Below are 27,580 nucleotides of genomic sequence, written 5' to 3'. Positions count from 1 at the left end.
TTACTAGTTTAAGTCACACCTTGCAAGTAAGTGAAATTAATGACTGAGCAAAGAAACCAAAAGAAATGAAGAATAAGAGACTAAAGAAACTATAATTTCTTTTTTTCTGCCCTGCAGGTTTTGGAGTACGGTTGTCTTTCTTCAGGAAGCTTTTCCTCCAAGTTGGTGATGATGTTGATAAAAACTGATGCTTCCTATGTGCTGGGCCCTCTTCTAAACACTTACACACGTTAACAGATCTAATCTTTATAGCAATGGCATAGCTAGGCCCTGCAGTAACCATCTTCCCGGTTTTACAAATAAGGAACCCTGGGCTTCAGGAGGGTGACCTGCACTTGGTCACACAGTTGGGCAGTGGAAGAGGGGATTTGAGTCTAGGCAGCCTGGCTCAAGTCCCTGCTGCAGGATTCTATATCTGCACAAACAAATGTCTGTTTTGCAAGCAACTTGTTAGCAACTTTCCTCTCCTCACCAACTAGTAATGTGACCTACAGCATTAACCACATCCTTATGGTCAGCACGGATTTACAGGTAAGGGATTGTTCTGCTGTCAGGGCTGAACACAGTTGCTGAGAATTTTGTCTTTTTTGTGGTGTTTTCTTTGCTTTTAAGTGCTGGTAGGAAACCAAGCTTAGCACAGTGCGTGGCACTCAGCATATCCTGGGAAGAAGAGAGGGAGAGGTGGCAGGAGGGAAAGAGAATGCGTCTTGCAAAATTAATGTAGTTTCATGCCAGGACAAAAACTGATCACGTGACTTGCTCCCAGCCACGCTCCATCCTTTACCCATGGTGGGGATCAGGAGTGGGCTTCTGACTGACCCTCAGAGAACGGCTCCGCCTGGAGGAGGACCAGGGTCTGTCCCGTGAGAGTTCTGAACGGTTAGGGAGAAGGAAGACGCCAGTCTCGGGCAGAGAGCCCTGGGCACCCAACCCCCAAGGACCCCTGCCCATCCCGCAGCGTGCAGCCTGGGCCGGCTCCCCCCAAGGCGGCTGTCAACCTCTCCCACGACACCCCGCCTCCGCCCCGCCCCTCCACGGGCCCCGCCCCTCCACGGCCGTCGGCCCCGCCCATTCACGGCGCCCCGTCCCGCCCCCTGCACGGCGTCGGGGCGCCGTGTTCACCCGCGGTGCATGGTGGGGCCGTCGCCCCCGACAACCCGCCCTTCGGCTCCGCGCGCTGGCCCGAGGCGGCGCGGGGCGAGCGTGGCGGCGGTGGCATGCGCCAGGCCTCCGCTCGGTCCGCGCCCCTGGCGAGCCCCGACTCCTAGGAGAGGCTGGGCCGCCTCCAGCGCGGGCTGCGGGACAGGTACGGCCTACCCGAGGCGGGGGCGGGAATCGGCCGGCGCCCAGGGTCGGCTGGTGCCCTGCCCTCTGTCCTTCCCACTCGCCCCGCCCGTGGTTCCCCTGGGCCTGGGTCCGCCCGCGACGGCCCCCAAGCTCCCACTGGGGCCTGGAGGACAGAGTTTACCGGAGAGACCCCCTTGTTGGAGATCTCCCGCTGGAGGACGTGGCCGCGTCGCTGAATTTGCCCGGAAGGGGGAGTAGGAGTTCTCCTGCCTGTCACTCTCAGTCAAGCCTCGTGAATTTCTCTCGTTCCCTCTACACGCCCCCTCCGCAGTCTCTTCAAATTGTCATCCCACCCTGACAGCTGCACTGCATCAGTGGTGACAGGTCCAGGAACACAGGCAGGTGAGTGTGTGTGTGTTTGTTAAACATATGCCCTATTTAAATGCGGGAGACTTTCTGAGGGCCATAGTTCCAGCGAAGGGATGAAATTTCCAGACAGAGAAGTCCAGCTTCTGGAGTATGCGTGATACCTTGATTAAGACATGAAAGATGAGAACCGCTGAAGACAGCTAGATCTAAGAGCACATACAGAAAGAAAATTAAAAAGCACTTTGCTATAAATAACCACATAAAAGATAAGTTGTTGGAACTATTATTTAGCTGCTAAATTAATTGGTGTTGGAAATCTCATTAGTTGACAAGAAAGGAAATAGATGTTTGGATCTCTTGATAAACAAAAGGTTTAATGAGTGTTAAAGTTACAAAATCATTTTAGTGAAGAGAGCTGTGTGTGTGTAACAATGCTAAAATGACAACAATAGTTACGTGTAAGGTAAAGGCAGAAGTAAGTGGTTTTGAAAAGGAAGGAATTATATTGGTTTTATGCTAGATTTAATTTTTGTCAAATATTTTTAGAGCATCTACAACAGGCCTCCTTAATTGTCCTCACCATATTTTACTCTTTAATCTTTTTCTACATCCTATTTTCTTTCTGACATAGCGCCACTCACCCACCCCAGGAACCTCCTCAACTCCAGCTTTTGAAAAATCACTTCCTTCAGTGGCTTCCCTGCACTAAGTATTGATCAGCCTGTTCCCTAACTCATGCAACGTCGGCATTCTTAAAGGACTCTAGATAGTGGCTTGAGTGACTTGCTCCCTGCCTAGATGGAGAATTCCAGGAGCTCAGAAACCATATCTAGCTGAAGCTTTAGCTGATAATAGAGTACCTTAGGTGGAGGAGGGGCTTGATATATGTTTGTTAAAGGAATGGAAGAAATCCCAAGTCAACCAGCTAATGTCCAGGAGGTATAAATGTCTTGTATAGAACATTAGCCACACATTGCCACTAAATAATGACCACGTTCCAGTCAACCAGGAAGAGTGGACAGTGTGATATTTCAAAGATGATATTGTGTCTGCATATACTTGATAATTAAAAGACAAGACATTGCTCTGTGCATCAGTACACTTAAACTGCTTTTTTTTAAAGAAAAAAAACCCAGTTTCTTTAATGTTGTTTGTTAGGTTGTGTTTAAAATGAAACCATTGGGGCCAGCCCCATGGCTTAGCGGTTAAGTGCGTGCCCTCCGCTACTGGCGGCCGGGGTTCGGATTCCGGGCGTGCACCGACACACCACTTCTCTGGCCATGCTGAGGCCACGTCCCACATACAGCAACTAGAAGGATGTGCGGCTATGACATACAACTATCTACTGGTGCTTTGGGGAGAAAAAAAAAAGGAGGAGGATTGGCAATAGATGTTAGCTCACAGCCAGTCTTCCTCAGCAAAAAGAAGAGTATTAGCATGGATGTTAGCTCAGGGCTGATCTTCCTCACACACACACACAAAAAAAAACCCATTATATAAGATTAAATACATTAAAAGAAATCACCAGGGGGAAGAACAATAAGAATAATAAAATAATTTTTTGTGTGTGTGTGTGAAGATCAGCCCTGAGCTAACATCTGCCAATCCTCCTCTTTTTGCTGAGGAAGACTGGCCCTGGGCTAACATCTGTGCCCATCTTCCTCCACTTTATATGGGGCGCCACCACAGCATGGCTTGACAAGCAATGCGTCAGTGCGCGTCCGGGATCCGAACCCACGAACCCTGGGCCGGCGCAGCGGAGCGTGCGCATTTAACAGCTTGCGCCACCAGGCCAGCCCCTAAAATAAATTTTAAAATTTCAATTCTGCTCCAAGGTTCCTTAACCATTTTGAAAAACTAAAGTTTGGTTTATAGATTCAAACCAATTTAAGCTATTGTCCCATCCCCAAAGTGAAATCTTATACTGAAGTCCAGCTCCAAGTTAAAAAGCAAACAAACAAATAATAAAGCAAATTCACCTCTGGGTGTGGGTGTAATTTTTTTCTTTACATTTTACTAATTTATTTTTATTGAGGTCACGTTGGTTCGTAACATTATATAAATTTCAGGTGTATATCATTATATTTCGACTTCTGTATGGAGTCCATCGTGTTCACCACCCAAAGTCTAGTTTCCATCCGTCACTGTACACATGTCCTGCTTTACCCCTTTCACCCTCCCGACACTTCTCTTCCGCTCTGGTAACCACCAATCTGTTCTCTGTACTGTGTGTGTGTTCGTTTTTTGAGTTGTTTTTTTTTTAACTGCTTTTTGACTCTGTTCTCTTAGAATAATAGCTTAGTTACCCCAGGCCTTTAGTTATTTGTATCTCTTAGCCCAAGTTCTAAATTTTAAAATGTCACTGGTTCAAATGGCATTCTTTTTGAACTAAGTTCATTGTGAGTTATCATTTTTGCTTCCTGTGCTAGGAACACCTGGCTGTTTATAGTCCTTATGGTATAATAACTGTGTAATGATTATTATTTAATGTTTAACACTTAATGCTTTAACTATTAAGCAAGGTGAGGCTGTTGAAATTGTATAAGGAATTTGAGTCAAATTTTATAGCCTATTCATGGTTCTGCCTTTGGAGGTTGGTTTTATTTTTAAATCAGTACAGATCTGTTGCTGTGTATACTCATTTTTCATTTTAAAAGTCCATGACTAACTCTAATGCGTAGTTAATAAGTACAGAGGCGAATAATTTTGGATACACAGAAAAGTGCGGTAGAAACATGGAAACCTGGGTTCCAGTCTGTGAACTGTTGTGTGACCTTGAGCAGGTCGTTCAGCCTCTCTGAACCTTGGTTCTTCACAGAAATGAGAGGCCTTGACTAATATGTAAAGTACGGCCACAGATTTTTTTTTTCTCTAGTAAATAAAGAGCCTCAAAGTAAAAAAGTTGAAAGCTGTAGTTTTGTGAAGCAACAGATAATGAATATCATTGTCTGTACCCTATTGGAGTGTTTGAATGTACCTGTTTTTCGTAACCAATCCCGCTGACCACAAGGACCATTGTCTCCTGAAGCTCCAGAAATTTACAGGCTACGACCTTGGGTAGTCACAGCTGCTTTATCAGTCCACAGATTTCCTGGGAGTGAGAGAGAAAAACAACCTGCCCTTTCTCAGCCCTCTTAGAGGTGGGTCATTGCAATGTTAGCTGGTCTAATAACTGGGCTTTTCCCTTGTACTTGGTGTGTTTCTAGCCCAGATTGTCTTAGCTGTAGTCACACATAGATGTAATTTTATATTCTGAATTTTTTCCTTTTTGTATCAGTGTTTTCTTTGCATTGTGGGAATGTTGTTGAATCTACAAGAGCCTGATGGAATGACTCTGTACAGTGCATATAGTGCCACAAGTGTGGTAGAAACATGTAAGTGGAGTTGACACTTACAATTATATAAAAACATCTGTTTAAAAGGCCCATTAACCAGCCCCAGTGTTTTCAATACCAGTATTGATTCAGGGTGAGATATCGTAAAGGTCCAGAAATTGATGCTGAGGTATTAGTTGAGTAAAGCTGAAGATGATATTGATACAAAAACTGAATAACAGGTGGCTTAAAAGGAGGAAACTAAACCACATACTACACTTTAAGGACCACCCAGCTGTGTAAAACTTCGAAAGGTCCGAGTGAGGGGTGCAGGTGCCTGAAACCATTGGCAGTGGGTACATATCCCGGGGCTGGATGTTTCAAAGATTCTGAAACAGAGATTTAATCCGTAGGAATTGCAAGGTGATCCTCCCAATAATCCTTTCTCTGGGTTTTTATTGGGGTAGATATCTTGTTTTAAGTCTTAAATTTAAAACATATGAAAGACAGCACTCAGAGGCACTGCTGCATGGATGATGAGGTTAGAAAATGGGCCTGTGATGAAGAGTGAATTAGAGTAGCATCATTTTGCCTGGAATAGAAGGCCAAGAGGTGTTTGTGGTTTTTCAGTGTAGGAAGTGTCATGCTAGAGAAGAAGTTTGACCAGTCTGTCCCTACTGGAGATAGAGCAAGAACAAAGAAGTTTTATGTTCTTTATTATTAAAAAGAACTTGCTGCTCGTGAGGTGGTGGATTCCCAAAGAGACTGTGGTCCTTCTTCACTAGAAGTCAGAGGTAAATTGTTAACAATTATTTTGAAATGAGTTCAAGCTTACAGAAAAGTTGCAAGTAGAGGGCAAAGACCTCTAATATTTCCCTCACCCAGATTCCTCAACTCTTAACATTTTGTTATATTTTCTCTTTCTCTTTCTATCTAAAATTATTAATCTTTTCTGAACCATTTGAGAACTGGTGCCCCATCACTCCTAAGCACTCCAGTGCATAGTTCCAAAAAGCAAGGATGCTCTGTCTGTGATCACCATATAACCCTCCCAGTCAGGAAATCAATGCTGATATACCAATCCACAGACCCCAGTCAAATTTCACCAACTGTCCTAGCACTGTCTTTTTTATCGTCTGGTCCAGGAGTCCATCTGTGAACCCATTTGCCATGTCTCTTCAGTCTCTCCCCATCTGTACCTATTCCTCAGCCTTTCCCTGCCTTTCATGTTCCTGACAGTTTCCTAGAGAACAGCTTTCATTCTGGAGAGTGAGCCTCAAGCTGGGTTCATCTGATGTTTCTTCATGACCAGATTCCAGTCATGCTTTCTTGGCAGAAATTCCACAGAAGTAAAGCATGACATCAGAGGCACAAGGTCATAGATGCCTTTAAGGGTCTGTCTCATAATTTAGTGATGAATTGCTCACTCTGTCCGGACATTTGTTTTTCATGAACTAAGTATCCTATTGATCACTGAACCTTAGAAGGGAGGAAAGTGACAAATAAAAATTTCTAACATGGAAGCAATTATACCATGTTTCTTTCACTTCTCTTCTGAGTTCAATCTTCTTAATGAGAAAATAAAGATCTGTGTGAAGCTATTAGATTAAAAATTTGTGTTTCTGTAATATATTTTTTTTTTATTTTTCCTTTTTTTTTTTAGCGTAGGCATACCCCAACTGAGGAAGAGATTATTCCCCAAGCAAAGATTCAGTGTTTGGATTTTGGACCCCATTTTCCCATTAAAAGAATTTTGGTTAAATGATGGTTTCCATTCTAGATTATGCTAAGCAAAGAAATTTACTTAACCTATAATTTAGCTAACAGAGTAACTTTTGGGCTTTTTTTTTTCTCTGAAGGAAAACAGAAACTAATAATTAAGAGCTCACAAATGGAATGTGGGCTCAGCCCCTGTCCCTCAGGGGCCAAGCTAGGCTCACCTTCTGTTGGACTCCTTGTCGTTGATTCAGTCTTTTCTTTAGCATTTTTCTCTCAGACATTATGTGATTTCTCTTTTGGCCTTTAGTTCTTGTTAACTTAGATTCGCAGTTTGGCTTCAGTTAGATGGGATTGAAGCTGGTACTTTGGTGGTGGTTGAGCGGGGCCCTCTGTGGCTAAACTTCCCAAGGACTCTTTTTGGCACTGAGATGGCTTCTCATTTAGCAGTTTTACCCCTAGCCCCTTGGTTTTGGCTGCTACCACCCCTGCTGCCCAGTTTCCCCTACCTCTTGCCCAGGCTGGGTGTGCAGGGTAAGCTCTGTCCTCTAGCTGACTGCCAGCACTCACCTGATCATCACAGGATAGCAGTCAGTGACAAATCACGGCGATGTTACAAAGTTGTAAAAAGAAATCCCCCCAAATTTGAAGTAATAGTGTTAGGGGGCCTAGTCTTCATTAAATGTGAGTGAGGGCAGGTCTACTTTTCAGAGACCTCTTCCTAACTCAGCTACTTGGCTCTGCCCAGGCGTGTCTAGTTGGGAACAGAGCAAGCCACCAGTCTTCAATCTAGGGTGGATTTGTGGAGGCATTGTGTCTAGACCTGGTGGGATCCCCATCGCTCAACTGTCACCATCTCAGAGAAGTCTGGCCATATCATATTTTACATATTTATCTTGTGTATTGTCTCTCCTTCCCCCTAGAATGTCAGCTGCCTGAGGGTAGGGGTCTTGGTTGGTGTACACCGGATTAGTCTCCAGACCTAGAACTGTGCCTGGCTCATCATGGCACTCAAGAAATACTTGCTGAGTGATTGAACCTGCTTCCCAGCCTTTTCTTACTGCATTTCCCCATTTACTTTGAGAATCTTGTTTTTGCTTCATTTCAGTGTCCTTTTTGCTTTTTAGACTTCCGTGATGACTGCTAAGTATTTTTGTCTTGAGTTTCAAACGCAGCTGGCATTTTCTGCTTCTGAGAGAGGCCAGAGAAGCATTCTTACAAAGGTGTGATTTCAAAGGAGATCATGTTCTAAATCCAACTGCCTATTACTTATCAGTGTAATTATTCATAAAACATTTTCTTTCTGTATTATAGTGAAAAGAAGAGATTGGACCTGGAAAAGAAACTTTATGAACATAATCAATCTGACATATGCAGGTAAGAAAGGACAGCGGTAACAGTTTTTAAACCAATTTGCATATGTTAGTCAATAAAAATTTAACCCTAATATATGTTACAAATACCATAGTTACAGTACTTTTACCATTCTCTTATTTCTAATGTGTAGCAGTTTCACCTAAACATTGCAATTTAGTATAATCACTGTCAAATGTAAGAATAAATTTGGTTAAAATTAGTATAAGATAAAAATTATCTTCTTTTCATCATTCAGTATTTGTGTTATCTCAGGAATCTATTTTGCTTAAATGTCTTAAGAATAAGATGGATTATAGGCCGGCCCAGTGGCGTAGTGGTTGAGTTTCCGTGCTCCGCTGCGGCAGCCCGGGGTTTGCTGGTTCAGATCCTGGGGGCAGACCTACCTACGCATGGCTCGTTAAGCCATGCTGAGGCAGCATCCCACACAGAAGAACTAGAAGGACCTACAACTAGGATATACAGCTATGTACTGGGGCTTTGGGGATAAAAATTAATTAATTAAATAAATAAATTTAAAGAAGAAAATTTGAAGAAAAAAAAAAAGGACGCCTTATAGTCTTTCTTTCTTTTTGGCCACAATTTAAACACCTTGAGCCTGTGTATTGATTAAGGCGTAATTGCTGTAGCTGGCCCTTCAACAAACTGTTGTAGGCAGGGTTACATGGTGTCTCACTTATTCCTGGATATATGATAATGACAGTTAAAATTACTATGAGCAGTGGATAATATACGTTATCCTTTTTATGTTACTTAATCTAATATTAAGAGCAAAATGTTAATATTTTTAATTCTATTTTATAGAAACTGAACTTCATCCTTAAGCCAGATGTATGGTGTTACCTCCAATATTGTTCATATGAAAAATTTCTGGCTATTATAGCATTTAATCTGTGATTTATTTACATCATAATATGAGTGAGAAATGAAAACATCTCATCCAGAAGAGAGAGAAGCCAAGAATATTTTAAAACCAAATCATCTATCTATTCCATTTATTTCCTCATCTTCAAGCTTATTCTTTGGTTTTAAGATTTAGTGTCCCTCCAAAGGTACCAGTCAGGTAGCCATATGTCTCTAGTAGGTCTAGAGGAGACGAGAAGAGCCAGTGAGATGGTGGAAGAAGTAGCAGTGTTGTAGATGCCGTGGCCTCAGAAGTGGGCCCCAGGCTGAAGGAGTCCAGGGCAGCTGCCATTTTTCTAGCCTCTGGCTAAAGGAGCAGAAGACAGGGTATAGACTTTTCCTGCACCCTGTTCTTGGGTGGCTTCCTGGTGTAATGGTGGTGGGAGGGGTGAGGTGAGAGAAGAATGGGAACCTTTACCAAGCCATCATTTTGCTGAGTTTGTTCCCCTCGCTCAGCCTCTTGTTGCTTCCTGGAAGAGAGAAGGTATGATTTGCCAAAAATATGCTGTCTTTGACTGCCCGAAGGATAAAATCTAAACTCTCTAACATGGCTGTTTCAATCTGGTTCCCCACGGAAGGCAGAGTATGAGAGGAGGGTTTGCGTGTAGGTGGTAATTTGTAGGAAGTAGTCACCTAAAACTGAAGAGGAGGGCTGGGCAGAATGAAGTAGGAGCTGATCACTGCTGTGGGAACCTAGGGTTCCATCCCTCCAGGTTTTCAGAGGAGCCATGTAGTCTGCCCCTCTTCTCCCCACAAGTGTCCACTGAAGGCAAGGAAGAGGGGGCTGTTTACCTACTGGTTCCTGACCCCTGTTGGTCAGGGCTGTCCCAGGAGGTGTTGACTCCTCACATCCAGGCTTTCCGTGCTGCAGCCCTGGTAGCACCTGATGCACCTGAGGCAGGTGCTGCCAGGTTCACTGCATACAGCAGGTTGCTGCAGCTGTGGCTGGTAGAAGAAAAGGTGGGCCAGGAGGATGTGAGGAGGACATGAGAGGTGTCTGGTACAGGGGCTTCCCAGACCCTCCATTATCTGCCCCTGTTTAATTCTCATCATCACCACCCTTGCCAGCCTCCCCCTAAAATTCTTCATGGACCAAAATTCCAGTTTCTGAAGCATGACCAGATCTTTTGTAGCACAGTGTAAGCAGGTAGGCTCTGTCTTCAGGCGCCTCGGTTCAGTCCAAGTCCCACTACCTCTTCGCCCTGTGACCTTGGGATGATTACTTCAACTTTCTGTGCGTCCATTTCTTCATCTGTCAAATGGGGATAAGGATATTTATGAGAACTTAATAAGTTAATACATATAGAACCTTAAAGCAGTGTCTGACCCAGAGAGTCAATAATTTATTATTCATCACTATTTTTGTCAATATCATCGTTATTCTTATTTATTACTTTTGAGCCTTCTAACATGCTAGTTCCCCTGCCTGAATGTTCTCCCCTTGTCTTTTTCTCTTGCTTTCCCCAATTTTGGGTTAACTCTTACCCATCCTTCAGGTCTTAGCTGAAAAGTAATTTCCACTGTGAAATCCTCCTTGAGTCCTTCTGCTAGGTTAGGGTGTCCAGTCTGTCAGGGTCCCTGACAGGTATTGTACTTACCTGATTGTTTTCCCTGTTGACCCTAGCTGAGTGGCTTTCGTATTCATATTCAGAGCCCTGAATATATGAATGATTGCACGGATGCATGGATGAGTTGCTTACGTGGTCAGCTTTGAAGGTTATTGTGGAGGCAAGAATGAAACTAGAATTTGGATGGAGAAGGCATGGTTACTATTGTACCTGTTCCAGGTGGACACTGGCCACCCCTGGCAGCTTTACCAAGTGCCTGCATGTGAAAGATAGTTTGGGTCTTCCTCCATTACTGTCGCTTGTGTCGAAAATGGCAGATATGGGCAGCAGTAAAACCAGTCTCAGGTTTTTTGTTCAGAAGGAAAAATGGGAACAGCCAACCAAGATTAAAGCACAGTATTAGCATGGTAAGGAAGTTTTTAAAAATTATTGGCCCAGGGGTAGCCTGTTGGTTAATTTTGGACGTCTCCAGTATCTTTGCAAATCTGTGTTTTGAGGGTGAACATTTTTGTGGTATTTAACTTATTTTTGCTTGCTAAAAGAATGTTGAATAATTTATTGAGCCAAGAATAGAAATGCTACATACCGGGTACTCTTTTATGATTTAAATACTTGTAAAGGAGAAAGAGCTAGAATTAGCAGTGTTGGTTCTTTGAGAAGAATGGGCTGCACAACTTGAGCTATCCAGCATTACACTTTTGATGACAGTCTCTAAAGGTTTTTTCACAATTTGAGTAAAGTTACGGTCCATATATTATTATAAAATATTTGGGAGGTGACGTCAGCATCATGATGGAGCAAGCTCTCCCCTTAGACTCTCCCCACTAAGATACAACAAAAAGGACATTCATATACCAAAAGAGGACACTCACACAACACAAAAGACATCTGAGAGACCCACCCAGCTATACATCTGAACGTGGAGGTGCTGGACACCCCCCCGGAGGAAGTGGAAGGAGGTAAGGAGAGCTCCTCTTGCTCCCCAATGGCAGTGACCTCGGGACCGCATGGCTTGCAGAGAGAGGGGGAGAGGCGGCCCTCTGTGGGAAAATTGTGACTCTCCAAGTTCGCTCACAGCCCATGGGAAACCCCCACACAGAGGTGACTGAACTGTTGAGGGGTATCTTCATCAAGCTAGCACCCCAGGAGAGCAGATAGCAAAGGAAGAGTGAGAAGCCCCTGGGATTGGGCAGGCAAAGGAAAGCATCCCTCCCCCTGTCCAGTGCTCCAGCACAGCCAGTCGGCCAAAGTATCCATGGATCACTGTGGGCTCAGAATATACAGCTCTTGACCCCCACCTAGTGGTGGCAGCTGGAAGCTGCAACCAGATATTATCATGCGGAGACACAAATCCACACCGTCCAACAGTGTGAAAAAATATATTAAATATCAAGACCAGAAGGAAAGTGACAAGCACCCAGAAGTCAATCCTGAAGGCACAGAAACCTATAATCTAAATGACAGAGCATTCAAAATAGCTATCATGGGGGCTGGCCCAGTGGAGTAGCGGTTAAGTTCACACGTTCTGTTTTGGCGGCCCAGGGTTCGCCAGTAGGTATCCTGGGCGCGGACCTACTCACTGCTCCTCAAGACGTGATGAGGCTGCATGCCACATAGAAGAACTAGAAGGACCTACAACTAGGATATATGACTGTGTACTGGGGCTTTGGCGATAAAAAAGAAAAAGAGGAAGATGGCAACAGATGTTATCTCAGGGACAATCTTCCTCAAAAGAAAAACAAAACACAAAATAGCTATCATAAAAAGGCTCTATGAGTTACAAGAAAATACAGATAGACAGTTCAGTGAAATGAGGAACTTCTTCACAAAAGAGATTGAAACTATAAAGAAAGCCAGTCAGAAATGTTGGAGATGAAAAACACAATGGAGGAGATAAAGAAAAGTCTGGAATCTTTAAAGAACAGAGCTGAGAGTATGGAGGATAGAATTAGAAATCTAGAGGATAGGAATGCAGAAATGCTCCAGATGGAGGAGAAGACAGAACTAAGACTAAAAAAAAGAGAAGAAATTCTGCAAGAAATATCTGACTCATTTAGGAAATGCAACATAAGGATTATAGGTATTTGAGAAGGAAAAGAGAGGGGAAAAAGGAGCAGAGAGCTTGTTCAAAGAAATAATAACTGAGAACAGTCCAAACCTGGGGAAGTTTGAAGTTTTTCCAAACCTCTCCAAGGCATGTAATAGTAAAGCTGGCAAAAGTCAATGACAAAGAAAAAATATTAAGGGCAGCAAGGCAGAAGAGAGTAAGGTACAAAGGAACTCCTATCAGGCTCTCAGCGGATTTCACAGCAGAAACTCTGCAGGCTAGGAGAGAGTGGAATGATATATTCAAAATTCTGAAAGACAAAAACTTTCAGCCAAGAATATCCAGCAAAAATATCCTTCAGATATGATGGAGAAATAAAAACTTTCCCAGATAAACAAAAGCTAAGAGAGTTCATTGCCACAAGACCCCCACTACAAGAAATGCTCAAGAAGGCCCTCGTACCTGGAAAAAAAAAAAGGGGGGGGGATACAAATCCGTGAGCAAGGAGAAAAATAGGTAAACAAAATCAGAAAAATTGAAGCTCTCTATCAGAACAGGTTAGCAAATACTTAATTATAACAGCAAAGATAAAGGGAAGGAAAACACCAAAAATAAATATAATCTTGTCATTTGAACCACAAACCATAACACAAGATGGAATAAGTTGGGACAATAATAACTTAGAAGGGGAAGAGGAAACGGATGGAATTGACTTAGTCTAAGGAAATAAGAGACTATCAGAAAACGGACTATCTCATCTATGTGATTTTTTATACAAACCTCATGGTAACTACTAAGCAAATAATCAGAACACAGACATGTATGATAAATAAAGAGAAAACTAAGAAAACCATCATAGAGAACTACCAAACTGAATTGGTAGTCCAAAACACACAGGACGAGAAACAAAGGAAGTGCAGAAGAACCGGAAAATAGGTGATAAACTGGTAGCATTAAGCCCTGATGTATCAATAATAACTCTAAATGTAAATAGATTGAATTCTCCAATCAAAAGACACAGAGTGGCGGGATGGATTAAAAAACAAGACCCCACAATATGCTGCCTCCAGGAAACACATCTCAGCTCTAAAGACAAACACAGGCTCCGAGTGAAGGGATGGAAGATGATACTCGAAGCTAATGGCAAATAAAAGAAAGCAGCTGTTGCCATACTTATATCAGACAAAGTAGACTTCAAGATAAAACAGGTAATGAGAGACAAAGAGGGGCAATATATAATGATAAAAGAGTCACTCCACCAAGAAGGCATGTCACTTATAAATATATATTCACCCAACAGAGGAACACCAAAGTACATACAGCAACTATTAACAAATCTCAAAGGGATATTAACAACAACACAATAATAGTAGGGGACCTTAACACCCCACTTACATCGATGGATAGGTCATCCAGACAGAAAGTCAATAGGAAATAGTGGACTTAAATGAAAAACTAGACCAGATGGACTTAATAGATGTATAGAGAGCACTCCATCCAAACACAGCAGAATACACAGTCTTCTCAAGTGCTCATGGAACATTCTCGAGAATAGACCATATGTTGGGAAACAAGGCAAGCCTCCATAAATTTCAGAAGATTGAAATCATAATAAGCCAAATTTTATTCTTTTTGTTGCGATTGTAAATGAGATTGTATTCCTGAGTTCTCTTTCTGTCAGTTCGTTATTAGAGTATAGAAATGCAACTGATTTTTGTAAGCTGATTTTGTACCTTGCAACTTTGCTGTCGTTGTTGATTATTTCTAGTAGTTTTCTGATGGATTCTTTAGGGTTTTCTATATATAAAATCATGTCATCTGCAAACAGCGAGAGTTTCACTTCTTCATTGCCGATTTGGATTCCTTTTATTCCTTTTTCTTGCCTAATTGCTCTGGCCAGAACCTCCAGTACTGTGTTGAATAAGAGTGGTGAGAGTGGGCACCCTTGTCTTGTCCCTGTTCTCAGAAGGGTGGCTTTCAGTTTTTCCCCGTTGAGTATGATGTTGGCTGTGGGTTTGTCATATATGGCCTTTATTATGTTGAGATACTTTCCTTCTATACCCATTTTGTTGAGACTTTTTATCATAAAGGGATGTTTGATATTGTCAAAAGCCTTCTCTGCATCTATTGAGATGATCATATGGTTTTTATTCCTTGTTTTGTTAATGTGGTGTATCACGTTGATTGATTTGCGGATGTTGAACCATCCCTGTGTCCCTGGTATAAATCCCACTCGATCATGGTGTGTGATCTTTTTAATGTATTGCTGGATTCGGTTTGCCAATGTTTTGTTGAGGATTTTTGCATCTATGTTCCTCAATGATATTGGCCTGTAATTTTCCTTCTTTGTATTGTCCTTGCCTGGCTTTGGTATCAGAGTGATGTTGGCCTCATAGAATGAGTTAGAAAGTGTTCCATCTTCCTCTATTTTGGAATAGTTTGAGAAAGATAGGTTTTAAATCTTCTTTGAATGTTTGGTAAAATTCTCCAGAGAAGCCATCTGGTCCTGGACTTTTATTTTTTGGGAGGTTTTTGATTACTGTTTCAATCTCTTTACATGTGATTTGTCTGTTCAGATTCTCTATTTCTTCTTGATTCAGTTTTGGAAGGTTGTATGAGTCTAAGAATGTATCCATTTCTTCTAGATGTCCAATTTGTTGGCATATGGTTTTTCATAGTATTCTCTTATAATCCTTTGTATTTCTGTGGTGTCCATTGTAATTTCTCCTCTTTCATTTCTAATTTTATTTATTTGAGCCTTGTCTCCTTTTTCCTTAGTAAGTCTGGCTAAAGGTTTGTCAATTTTGTTTATCTTCTCAAAGAACCAGCTCTTTGTTTCATTGATCTTTTCTACTGTTTTTTAATGGTGACAAAGGGGCCGTACTAATGTAAGGTGCTAATCACAGGGAAAATTTGGTGTGAAGTATATGGGAACTCTGTATTATCATCACAATTTTCTGTAAATCTAAAACTATTCTAACATTAAAATTTTATTTAACAATTTTTTAAAAATAAAGGCAGGGCTCCCTGATATCAATAAGCCTCGTGAAAATGCATTCATTAATAATCAGAGGAAGCACCCCCCACATGCTTGTACACACACACACACACACACACAAACACAAACTCAGGCACAGGGACGGAGCCCCGGATCTGACTCTGACATCTCAATGAACAGATTCCAAAAAGCAATTACACTGCCAAGTATTATGCTAAAACAATTATTGAAATTGCTAGTCAAAAACAGTTAATGGAATAATTAAGACAGATTGACCTAAAAGCTGATTTAAAATTAACCTGACGCGTGCATGCTATCTAAATAATGACTCTCTCCTATGAGCTAGCCTCTCATTAAAATCAAATTCCACTGGGAGAAATTACACACTTGCACCGCGATTGGGAAGAACAGGCCGCGTTCACTCAACCACTGATGGAACTGGAGGGTCATCAGACGAGGTAAATGGAAATGAGTGTCCTGTCCTTCCAGGTGCGCTGCGATCTGTCTCAGTAACAAGCCACCTCCCTCCCATTTTTCCCTTTGAAAATGATGGAAACTCATTAAAATTGCATCAGCTCAGGACCCCAAACCACTAGGTGCCTGAGTGGGCACATCTGAAGGTTCCAAAGGGAAAGATCGGAAGGGAGGGGCCGTGGGCTGGGGTCCCGTGGACACACTGCGGGCAGGGAAGGGAGCTGAGCAGCTCTGAAAATGAGGCCCCTCAAGCACTTGAGGAAACTCGATGGCTTCCACCCCTCGTTTCTCTAAAGGTGAGAAAACCCATGCTTGTTGGAGACCAAACTCCAGGCGGGTGGCAGAGGCAGGAGCTCTTTTCAGCGTAATGCTTTTCCCCACCCAGCACCTTCTCCTTTCCACTGCTGTATCCAGATGGAAAGAACTCATGGTGAGGTTTGTGGGTCTACAGGCCTGGATCACACCTTGCTCCTGAGTTTAGCCCAGGGGTGTCCCAGTCTGAGTGAGCAGTTTTCGCTTGTCCCCATATCCCTAGCCGGCTGCCTGCCACTGGCTAAACTAGGATCCTGTGGTGTGTGCGCCCATGTTGGGGGACGCACCTGAGAAGGCCCGCCCTGCTGGAGGAGGGTCATGGGCACCCCTCCCTCCAAGGGCCCTGATGTTACCTTGATAACATTTTTTTAAATGGATCCCCTGCTCAGCATTTTTATGAGATAAAGAATTTCCCTCATTAAAATTATTCAAGTTTAGTAATAATATATTCTTGGGACGAGCAGGAAAACACAGGATGCTCCAAAATGATCCATTACTTGGAGGATTTTAAAATTCTAATGAGAGAAACCACTCTCTCTCATTGTTCATCCTCTTGGCCATCAGCAGGATTAGTCTGGGAGAAGGACAAGGCAGGAATTGGGTACATTCCTTATTTATCCCTCTGATTTCTCCAGAGTTTTTCTTTTCTTCAAAGAGAAATCTCTGGGCTCTGCAGGGCTTGTCAGTGGTGATGTCAGGCAACTCTGAGACTGTGCAGAGCAGGAGGATGAGAACAGGAGAGGGAGAAGAGGAAGAGCTGGGACCATCACTTCCCATCACAGGCTGAGGCTGAGTTAATCTCCACCTAGGTCAGGATCCCAGGAATCGGATGTCATCGGCCTTGTCACACCGTGGGGGTTGGGAACAGAGAACAGCCAAGTCGCCACGGCCACTTTCAGAGAAATAAACAAAGTGGGAGGGCACCACTGGGAGCCAGTTTGAAAATGGTCACTAAAGTGAAATAATAAGACACACTTTTCAGAAAAGTGAAGACAATTCTTTTGGTTCTCAGACTCGCAAACACCGTGTGTTCTTTAGGAGCAGACTGAAGCCGTTGACCTCTAGGGTGATTGTGAAAGGAATTTGGGCTCCGTCACTGTTTCTGAATAAGTCAGAACAGTCCAGCACTCACTCCTTGGCAATGCGGAAGATGACCAGTGTCCAGGTGCTGTGGGGTTGAGACCTCTATCACTCAGGGCATCCTGCCAGGCAGAGGGGCTGGCCTGGTGGCCACTAGACCTTTATCAGATGTGGGATTTGCAAATATTTTCTGCCATTTTGGATTGTGGATTATCTTTTTTCCTTCTTAATATTCTCCTTTTATGCACAAAAGTTTTTCATTTTGAAGTCCAATTTGTCTAATTTTTCTTTTGTTACTTGTGCTTTTGGTGTTATATCTAAGAAATCATTGCCAAATTCAAGTCACAAAGATTTACTCCTATGTTTTCTTCTATGAGTTTTATAATTTTGGCTCTTATATGTAGGCCTTGGATCCATTTTGAACTCATTTTCAATGAGTGTGATGGTGTGAGGTGAGGGTCCAGCTTCACGCTTTTGCATGTGGGTGTCCAGTTGTTCCAGCACCTGTGCTAACCGTTTGTGGGTTTCTTCGGATTTTTCCTCATGTATGATTCTATCTGCATAAAGAGGCATAAAGAGGCAACTCTACTGCATTTCCAATTGTTGTGATTTTTATTTTTATTTTATTTCAAACTGTCTGTGCCTTTATATTTAAAGTGCAATTTTTGTAGATAGTATACATTTGGGTCTTATTTTTATATCCCTCCCGAGAATCTCGGCCTTTAACTGAACTCTTCGGTCCACTAATGTGTAAAATGATGAGCAAACAAGATGGTGGGATAGGAGTTTCAAGCACAGGTTGTTCAGCAACAGCCTTGAACAAAAAGAACAAAGTTGGAGGCATCACACTTCCTGACTTCAAAATATACTACAAAGCTATGGGGGCCAGCCCGGTAGCATAGTGGTTAAGTTCGCCTGCTCCACTTCGGAGGCCCAGGGTTCACAGGTTCAGATCCTGGGCGCGGACCTACACACTGCTCATCAAGCCATGCTGTGGTGGTGCCCCACATACCAAAAATAGAGGAATATGGGAACAGATGTTAGCTCAGGGCTAATCTTCCTCACCAAAATATATATATATATACTACAAAGCCATGGTAATCAAAACAGCATGGCACCGGCATTAAAACAGACACACAGACCGATGGAACAGAAGAGAGAGCCCAGAAATAACTCCATTTATGGTAGTTTATGGCATTTATGGTAAATTGATCTTTGACAAAGTTGTCAAGAATACACAATGGGGAAAGGATAGTCTCTTCAACAAATAGTGTTGGGAAAACTGGTTTTCCACACATGGAAGAACTGAACCCTTACCTCACTCTGTATGTAAAAATTAACTCAAAATGGATTAAAGACTTAAATTTAAGACCTGAGATCATAAAACTATTAGAAGAAAATATAGGAGAAAAACTTGAGTTTGGTCTGGGCAATGCTTTTTTTGGACATGACCCCAAAAGCAGAGGCAACAAAAGTAAAAGTAGACTAATGGGATTCATTCAAACTAAAAAGCTTCTGCACAGCAAAGGAAATCATCAACAGAGTGACAAGACAACTTACAGAATGGGAGAAAATATTTGCAAACTGTAATCTGATGAGGGGTTAATATCTAAAATATATAAAGAACTCATACAACTCAATAGCAAGAAACAAGTAACTCATCTGAAAAATGAGCAAAGGATATGAATAAACATTTCTCAAAAGAAGACATATGAATGGCCAACAGATACATGAAAAGGTGCTCAACATCACTAGTCATCAGGGAAATGCAAATCCAAACCACAATCAGATATCACCTCACACCTGTTAGAATGGCCATCATCAAAAAAACAAAAAATAACATGTCTTGTTGAGGATGTGGAGAAAAGGGAACCCTTGTGCACCATTAGTGGAAATGTAAATTGGTGTGGCCACTGCGGAAACCAGTATGCAGCTTCCTCAAAAAATTAGCAATAGTATCAATAGAACACCTTGGTATGATTGATAGAACCAATCATTGTACATAAAACAGATCTGCACATATATGATAAATAAAAGAACGTAAGGGAAAAAATTAACAGTAGAACTACCACGTGATCCAACAGTCCCACTCCTGGGATATATCCAAAGGAAATGCAATCAGTATTTCAAAGAGATATCTGCACCCCCATGTTCACTGCAGCATTAATCACAGTAGTCGAGATATGGAAACAACCCAGTGTCCATTGACAGATGAATGGATAAAGAAGATGTGGTACATATACACAACAGAATATTATTCAATCATGAGAAAGAAGGAAATCCTGCCATTTGTGACAACACGGACGAGCCTGGAGGACATTAAGCTAAACGAAACAAGGCAGACAGAGAAAGACAAATATGGTATAATCTCACTTATATTGGAATCTAAAAAAACAAAAAAACACGTGGAACTCATAGAAGCAGAGATTAGAACGGTTACCAGGGGCTGGGGTTGAGGGGGGGAGATGGTGGTCAGGGGTACAAAGCTGCAGTGACGCGGGTTGAATAAGTCCAGAGATCTAATGTACAGCACGATGACCACAGTTAATACTACTGTGCTGAATACTTGAGATCCACTAAAAGAGTAGCTGGGTGCTCTCATCACAAAAAAATGGTAACTGTGTGAGGAGATGAGGTGTCAATTAGCTTGACTGCAGTAGTTATTTCACTACGTATATGTACATCAAATCAGCATTGGATACTTTAAAATATATAATTTTTATTAAAAATATATAAAATTAAAAATAAATAGCTATTGACATAGTTTTGGGTCTGTAACTTTATTTCTTTTTTCTATTCGTTTCCTCCAGTTTTTTCCCCTTTGTCTTTTTAAAACTTTCCTACTGGTTTTTTCAAAGGAAGTAATGGAGACATGATTCACATGCCATAAAAGTCAAGTTTTTTTATTTTACAGTACTATTTGTTATGAACACATACATTCATAAACCACCACAGAAATCAAGACAGAAAACAGCTCTCCTGCTCCCAAAATTCCCCGTCTGCCCCTTGTGGCAGCCCCTCCTCCCCACTAGCCAACACTGATCTGCTCCCTATCAGTAGTTCTGCTTCTTCCTGAATCTCACAGGGATGGGATCACACACTATGTAACAACTTTTTGAGCTTTACCTTCTTTACTTAGCAGATTGTATTTGATATTCATCCATTTCGTCTCACATATAAAATACTTATTCCTTTTCATTACTGAATAATATTCCATTGGATGGATGTGCCACTTATTTACTAGCTGAAGAACATTTATATCTACAGTTTGTCTGTTTGGGTTGTTTCCAGTTTTTGGAAATTGTGAATAAGTCTGCTATAAACATCAACATACAGATTTTTGTGTGAACGTAACATTTTGATTCTCTTTGACATATATCCAAGAATAAGATTACTGGATCAGAAAGATTACATGGTCAACATTTCTTTAACTTTACAAGCAACTCTCAAAATGTTTTCCAATATGGCTGAAACATTCTGCTTTCCCAGCAGGAGTGTACGAGCATTCTGGTTGCTCTGCATCCTTGCCAGTACTTGATATTGTTGCTAATTTTTTAAGCCATTCTGAAAGGTGCACACATGTATCTCATTGTGGTTTTAATTTGAATTTCTCTGATGACTGATGATGTTGAGCATTTTTTCCTGTACTTTCATTCCATTTGTGTATCATTTTTGCTGAAGTGCCTCTTCAAATCTTTTGCCAATTTTTTACGAGGTTGTTTGTTTTGTTATTCAGATTTAAGAGTTCTTCATATACACCGAATAAAAAGCCTTCACAGATATGTGTTGCAGAAATGGTTTCTCCCAGTTTTTGACTTGTTTTCCTTCTCTCAACAGTGTCTTTTGAAGAGAAGTAGTTCTTAGTTTTGATAAAGTTTAACTAAACAAAATTTGTTATGGGTGTGCTTTTGGTTTCACACCTGAGAAATCTTTGCCTAATCCAAGGTCATGAATATTTTCTCCCAGAAGATTTATAGTTTTAGATTTTACACTTACTGCTATGATTCACTTTGAGTTAATTTTTGTATGTGGTGTGAGACATGGGTCCAAGGATTTTGGGGTTTTGTTTTGTTTTGAGTTATATATTATGGTGGATATTTTTGCATATGAATATTCAATTTTTCCAGTGCCTCTTTTTGAAAATACCATTCTTTCTCCATTAAGTTATTTTAGCAACTTTGTCAAATATCAATTGCTCATACATGTGTGGTTCTGTTTCTGGATTCTCTCTTCTGTTCCACTGATCTGTGTGTTTATTTGTTCACCAGCACACTATTGATTATCGTAATGTTATAATATGCCTGGAAAGCAGGTAGTTTAAGGCCTCCAACTTTGTTGTTCTTTTTCAAAATTGTTTTGGCTATTCTAATTACTTTGCCTACTCAAATAAATTGTAGAATCAACTTCATAGTTTCTACCAAAAATATGCTGGAATTGTAATTGGTATAGATCAACTTAAGGAAAATTAATATTTAAAATACTGAGTCTTCCAATCCACGAACACTGTATATTTCTGCTGGGGTCTGAATGCTTATGTCCTCCCAAAATTCACATGTTGAAATCCTAAACCCCAAGGTTGAGAGTGTTAGAAGGTGGGGCCTCTCGGAGGTGCTTGTGTCATGTGGGTCGAGCCCTCATGAACAAGATTAGTGCCTTTATAACAAAAGAGGCTCCAGAGAGAGCCCTTGTCCCCTGCACCATGTGAGGACACAGCAAGAAGGCACCAGCTATGAACCAGGAAGCGGGCTGTCACCAGAATGTGACCGTGCTGGCGCCTTGATCTTGGACTCTCAGCCTCGAGAACTGTGGGAAATAAATGTCTGTTGTTTATAAGCTATCCAGTCTGTGGGTTTTTTTATAGCAGCCCGAATAGACTAAGACCATTTCCCTGCTTATTGAAGTTTTCTTTTACTTCTTCCATCAGTGTTTTGTAGTTTTCAGCATAGAGATTCTACAGGCATATTATAGGATTTATTCCTAAATATGTTATGATTTTTGTTCCTATTGTAAGTTGCACTTTTAAAATGTCAATTTCTGGGGGCCAGCCTGGTGGCGCAGTTGTTAAGTTCGCATACTTCACTTCCACGGCCCTGGGTTCTCGGGTTCAGATCCTGGGCATGGATCTACACACTGCTCATCAAGCCATGCTGTGGCAGCATCCCATACAAAGTAGAAGAAGATTGGCACAGGTGTGAGCTCAGGGACCATCTTCCTCAAGCAAAAGAAAAAACATGTCAATTTCCAATCATTTATTGCCACTGTATAGAAATACAAATGATTTTCGTATGTTGACTTTGTATCCTATGACCTTGTTACACTCATTTATGAATTCCAGTAGCCTTTTTTTTTTGTTATATTCTTAAGGATTTTTTATGTAGACAGTCATGTCATCTGTGAAAAAAGACAGTTTTACTCCTTCCTTTCCAATCTGTATGCCTTTTATTTGATTTTCTTGCTATTTCACACCAACTAAGAATCCAGTGTGGTGTTGACTGGGGACAATGAGAGCGGATGTCTCTGCCTTGATCCTGACTTACAGGGGAAGCCTTTAGTCTCACTGTTTGTGATGACTGCAGGTCCTCAGGGACGCCTTGTATCAAGTTAGAGAAGTTCCCTCTACTTCTACTTTCCTGGACTTTTATAAATGGATGTAGAATTTCTTCAAATGCATTTTCTGCATGTCACATGATTTTCTTCTTTACTCTGGTGATGTGGTGGATTACATTGTTTTATTTTTTGTCCTCTTGGCTATTTTTTTTTTTTCAGTCATTTCTCCAGGGTTCACAATCTCCATCTCTAACTTTTCCTTTTCCACTTACAATGAACATTTTAGTACTTCAGGTAAAATATGGAAATAGTGCAGCCATATTGGGCCACCCCGCCCATCCTTTATGCTGTAGTAACTGTATGTACTGCATCTACATATCTTATGAACCTCAGAAGAAAATATTATCATTTTTCAAAGACTTTATTTTTTTAGAGCAGTTTTTGTTTCCCAACAAAATTGAGTGTTTGGTACATATATGCCCTGCTCCCATATGCACAGCCCCCCCACTATCAGCTTTGCCCATCGGATGGTGTATTTGTTACAGATGACGAACCTGCACTGACATGTCATCATCACCCAAAGTCCACAGTTTACACCAGGTTCATTCTCGCTGTTGTGCATTCTGTGGGTTTGGACAGATGTCTGATGACATGTATCCACCATTACTGTGTCATACAGAATAGTTTCACTGCCCTAAAATCCCTCTATGCTCACCTATTCATCCTTCTACCCTCCCCATAATATTACAGTTTTTACTGTAAGTTGTGTGTATTATACAAAAGTTAGAAGGAGAAAGCAGAAAAAATGAGTAGCCTTTGACATTTACCTAGATATTTACCATTTCTGAAGCTACTTATTCCATTCTGAGGATCTGAGATTCCTTTTCTGGTATAATTTCCCTTCTCCTAAAGAATTTCCTTTAGCATCTTCTGTTGTAGAGATTTGCTGGTAATAATTTCTCTTAGTTTCTCTAAATCTGAAAATGCTGTCTTTCAACAGTGATTTTCGAAGGATATTTTTGCTGGATATACGATTCTGCATTGACAGGTCTTTTTTTCTCTCTCTCTCAACACTTTAAATCTCTTTTCTCATTCTCTTCTGGTCCCCATAGTTTCTGATGAGAAGTCAGCTATTAATCAAATCATTATTCTCCTCTGTGTGAAGTGTCATTTTTCTCTGTTGCTTCCAACATTTGCTTTTCGGCCTTGGTATCCAGCTGCTTGATCTGATGTGTCTCTATGTGGGACTGTCTTCATTCTGCTTGGTGTTAGTTGAGCATCATATTTGCAAATGTCTATCTTCCATCCTTGGATAATTCCAGGCACTATTTCTTCAAGTATTTTTGTCTGCACATTCTCTCTCTCCATTCCTTCTTTGAAGCAGACCACATGTATATTAAAGTTTGATCTTACTTAAGAGTGACTGAGGCTCTGTTATTTTTCCACCCTTTTTTCTTTCTATTTTCCATGTTAATTTCTATTGCTCTACTTAAATTCCATGTAAAGAATTTATTTCTAATATTGTATTTTTCAATTCTAAAATTTTCTTTTTTAAATTTTTCTGCTGAAATTTCCTACTCTTTCATTTGCTACAAGCATGTTTGTTTACCTTCATGTAGGATAGTTATGACAATCACTTTAAAATCTTTGTTTAATACTTATGTTTTCAGCCAAGATGAAATAACAGGGAACTAATTTACCCTTCTTCCCACAACAACTGAAAATTTTGGGGAACATATATGAAACAGTAGTTTTCACACAGTGGGTCTCAGGCAGCAGAGTTCAGTGACCCCTGAGAGACCTGGAACTGACAAGGTGGGCCCTGTGATGGCCCTGCTGCCTGGAGAGAGAATTCCAGGCTCCAGCACAGGGAAGGAGAACCCAGGTGGACCCCTGAGCTCTCCCTGAGTTGAAGAGATGGCACTGGGTGTCCTGGGAGGCTGAGGTGACTAGAGCACATACGGAAGACCACCCAAGAAGTGAGAACTGCAGCAAGAGAGAACTTCACAGATTCTCCGTGGGCCCACTGCATCTTCCACTGAGTCATGACCAGTGCACCCATGTGAGGAAACTACCCAACACTGCAGAATCAAACACCAAAAAACTAGAGGAAATAATTCTTGGAGCTCACACAGACAGGAATGGTTTGGGTTCAACCAGTCCACACATGGCTTAGGAAAGCCCCATAACTCACAGGAGATTGTGTCCAGTATTCAGAGTGGCCTCAGTGGTGGAACACAGTCAGCCCTGGACTAAAGGTGACTCAGATCCCACCTGACAAAGCTTAGAATCAGCCTGAATGTTTCCAATTGTTTCAAAGTAACACAACTCTGTCCCAGGAAACAGCTCAAGAATATTTTTAGGAGTACAAACTATCCAGGTTCCAACAAGGAAAAATACACAATGTCTACCAGCCAACCAGAAATTCCCTGGTATGCAAAAAAGCAGAAAAACACATCATGTAATGAGCAGACAAATCACTCAATTGATACTGACCACAAATAGCACAGAGGACGTAATTCATAGACAAAGATGGGATGTTATTACTGTCATCATATTCCACATGTTCAAGAAGTTAGAGACAAGACTGACAATGTAGGGGGTCGGGGGTGGGTGAAATAGGTGAGGGGATAAGAGGTACAAACTTCCAGTCATAAAATGAATAAGTCATGGGGATGGGATTACATCATGGGGAACAAAGTCAACAATATTGTCATAACTTTGGTGACAGATGGAACTAGATTTATCATGGTGATCACTTTATAATGTATATAAATGTCAAATCACTATGCGGTGCACCTGAAACTATCATAATATTGTATGTCAATACTTCAGTAAAAAAAAGAAAAGGCTGATGATGTTAAGTAGAAATATGGAAGATAGGAAAAAGACCCAAAAACTTTTAGAGATGAAATGTCTGTAATTAAACATCTGTAATGAAAACTTACTAGATGAGATTAAGAGCAAATCCGTCAAAAGATTAATGAACTTGAAGACATACCATAGAAACCATTCAAAATAAAATACAGAGAGAAAATAGACCAAAGAAAATGAACAGAAAGTTAACTGCAGGACAACTTCAAATGGCCTAAAATATATGTAATCAGAGTCCCAGAAAGAGAAAGAGAAGAAAACAGAAAAAACAATTTGAGGAAATAATGACTGAAAATTTTCCATATTTTATTAAAAAAAAAAACTATAAACCCACATATCCAAGATACTTAATGAACCCCAAGTCTAAGACGTATGAAGAAGACACATCATAATTAAATTGCTTAAATAGGGTGATAACAAGATAATCATGAAATCAGACAGGAGATAGAAAGACCTGCTGAGTGCAGAGGAACAAAGGTTAGAATGAAGGCAGATCTCTCACTGGAACTGAGGCCAGAGCAGAGTGAAGCAAGGTCTTCAGAGTATTGAGAAAAAAAGCTGCTAATTTATGATTCTATGCCTGGCAGCAAAGGGTACAAATAAGATAGACTATCAACTTTCTCAGACACACAAGAGCTGAGATAATTCACGGTAACCAGCGGATCAGCGCTGAGAGATGATGAAGGAAAATGACACAATATGGAAACCTTATGTGAAGAAAGGGATAGAGAGCACTTTCTGTGGGGTATGTAACATGTCGAATAAAACGTGTGACAACATGGACACGGAGGCTGCAGTGGGGGTGGGAGAGTACTGTTGTGAGGTTGTTCAGGCGTCATGAAGTGGTCTGATATTATTTGAAGATAAACTGTGAAAAGTTAAAGATGTGTACTGTAAACCCTAAGGCATGCACACTCACGCACACACACAGCAAAACTCATCCAGAATAAGCCAAAAAAGGTGATTAAATGGAATCATAAAAAATACTTAAATTATGCAAAAAAAAGCAGTCTAAGAGGAAAAAGCAAACAAAAAACAGATTGGTCAACTAAGAAACAAATCGCAGGATAGATTCAAATCTAACTATTATCAGCAGTAACATTAGATGACAGTGGTCTAAAAACCCCATTTAAAAGGCATAATTTGTCAGATTGAATAGGAAAGCAAACTCAACTATATGCTGCCTACCCCAAACCCACTTTAAATATAAAAACACAAATAAATTAAAAATAGAGAGATTGGAAAAACATGCCATGCTAACACTAGTTGAAAGAAAGCTGGAGAAGCTATACTAATACTAGATAAAGCAGATTTCAGGCACAGTGAATATGACCGGGAATAAAGGAGGTCGTTGTGAAATACAAAAGGGTCCATTATCAAGAAGACATAATACAGGCTGTTTATGCACCTAATGACCGAGCTTTATGGCACGTGAAGAAAAATCCTTATCTGCCAGTTCCAACACCTGGGTCATCTTGGGATCTATCTCAGTTGATCCTCTTTTCTCTTAATAATGTGTCCCATTTACTTGATTTTTGGATGTTGGGTGATTTTGCACTGTGTCCTGGACATTATGAATGTGGTGTGGTGGAAATTCTGGATTCTGCTATTTTCCACCAATGACTGTCTCTTGGTTCAGCAGGTAGTGATCTCAGCTGGTCTTGAACCGCAAACTGGCTCCTGGCTGCAGCTCCAGCCTCAGTTCAGATCTTTTGTT

The 27,580-nt window shown here is 41.2% G+C and overlaps 1 long non-coding RNA gene across 6 annotated transcripts; it reads left to right on the top strand.

Annotated features, from left to right (window-relative positions):
• Positions 1-157: 157 nt before the first annotated feature.
• Positions 158-27,580, top strand: LOC131395269 (uncharacterized). Of its 6 annotated transcripts, XR_009216342.1 has the most exons (4): positions 5,686-5,764; positions 7,814-7,909; positions 8,001-8,063; positions 27,506-27,580. It is a non-coding gene; the product is annotated as an uncharacterized LOC131395269 (long non-coding RNA). The 6 variants fall into 6 exon arrangements; XR_009216341.1 differs by lacking the exons at positions 5,686-5,764; positions 7,814-7,909 and adding an exon at positions 158-531; XR_009216339.1 differs by lacking the exons at positions 5,686-5,764; positions 7,814-7,909 and adding an exon at positions 4,666-4,796.

Source organism: Diceros bicornis, chromosome 31 (genome assembly GCF_020826845.1).
Source record: "Diceros bicornis minor isolate mBicDic1 chromosome 31, mDicBic1.mat.cur, whole genome shotgun sequence".
Classification (NCBI taxonomy): domain Eukaryota; kingdom Metazoa; phylum Chordata; class Mammalia; order Perissodactyla; family Rhinocerotidae; genus Diceros; species Diceros bicornis.
This window is presented reverse-complemented; position numbering and strand designations above follow the sequence as displayed.